Consider the following 1,743-nt stretch of genomic DNA (forward strand, 5'->3'; position numbering starts at 1 on the left):
GTCGTCCTATTTAAAATTCAATTGCAAAAATGACCTGTTTGGACTACTTACTGCTAAGTCTTCCGGACGACTTACTGGTATGTCGTCTGCGTCAATGTTTAGTAAACTTTCATTTTCTCTATGTTTACTAATGTGTTTTATTTTGAATTTTTGTAGATGATGCGTCAGTTACATGTAGTGTATGGAGAATGGTTGTTGAAAGATTGCCGTTGGGATTTTCTGGTTGATAATGTCAAAGGAGCGATCATTTTTTGGGGGAAGGTTCGACACATGCTGAACTTCTTGCAATGGCTCAAGAAGATTATAACCTGGACATGAGCACAAAATCTGTGGAGATAACCTACTCATTACCAGCAGAAATGATGTAGGCTCCAGACACCTCTCCTATTCATGTAACAAGTGATAGACAAGTTCGAAACTTGCTCGAGATAACCAAAACGCATGGAGTACGGCTTTGTGTATCAACCCGTAGCAAGGTGGAAACGGTTTCAGAGTTCAGGGAAGAAGATGATGAAGCTGATGAAGCTGATGAATGTTTTGAAGATGATGATGATGATTTGGAGGATGATGGGGAGGAGGAAGATGGGGAGGAGGATGCTGGTATCTCTATTGTTGCTGAAGCGGACGAGAATGGTGCGGATTAAAGTGTTTATGGAAAGGTCGAAGATGAGGATGAGGAAGATGATGATATGTGTTTTGAAGATATCAAAAAAATTGAAGGAGGAAGATCAAATGGTAACAATATCTATGTCAACCAGAGTTTTGTTAGCAAGGATGTACTGCTTTCAGAGCTGCGGTTGACAGCAGTGAGGTTTAGGTTCTCCTTCAGAATATACAAGTCAGCGAAAACTCTCCTTGTGACAATATGTCCGGTTAGTGGTTGTCAATGGAAGGTCAGAGCGAGTGTGAAACATGGGACAAACACGTTTTGGGTAACAAAGTATGTGGAAAAACATACATGCTCAGTGGGAGACCGACTCGCTCAGCGGAGACACTGTACTCCGAAGTATGTTGGTAGGCTTTTAATTGATCGTGTTGGAATCTGTTCGATCGGAGATAGCGGATACGATGACGGTACAACCAATTGATGGATGGCGATTCTTTGTGAAAGGTGGCAAAATGGACTGTGTGGTTGATTTGGAACATGGAAAGTGTGATTGTGGTGTCTATGCAGTGGAGAAAATACCTTGCTCTCATGCTATAGCTGCTGGAACATCTGTTGGTTTGCATATCTCCACACTTGTATGTCCAGTGTACTCAAAGGATTTTCTGTTTGCAGGATACTCAGAGAATATATATCCTTGTGTTGGACAAAAAGTTGAGGAACACACATGCTTTCCTCCGGATAATTCCTCCGGTTGTAAAGCGTGGTCTGGGAAGACAGAAGAAATCAAGATGGCAATATTGGCAGGAGCTATCCAAGATGAGAGGACGCAAACCCCGGAAGCAACACAGGGTTTATAGATGCTCAATATGCAAGGAAACTGGCCATACGAAACCACAATGTAAGAAATGACGTGGATGACCTTCAAGTAAGTCGTCCAGAAGATCGTCCAGTTAGTCGTCTAGGGTTTTTTCTTCTAGAAGACCTTCAATTTAGTCGTTCAGTGTTTAGTCTTCCAGAAGACCTTCAAACAAGTCGTCCAGAAGACCTTAAAGTTAGTCGACCAGGGTTTTTTCTTGCAGAATACCTTCAAGTTAGTCGTCTAGAGTTTTTTCTTCCAGAAGACCTTCAAGTTAGTC

The sequence above is a fragment of the Brassica oleracea genome, chromosome C7 (genome assembly GCF_000695525.1).
Source record: "Brassica oleracea var. oleracea cultivar TO1000 chromosome C7, BOL, whole genome shotgun sequence".
NCBI classification, from domain to species: domain Eukaryota; kingdom Viridiplantae; phylum Streptophyta; class Magnoliopsida; order Brassicales; family Brassicaceae; genus Brassica; species Brassica oleracea.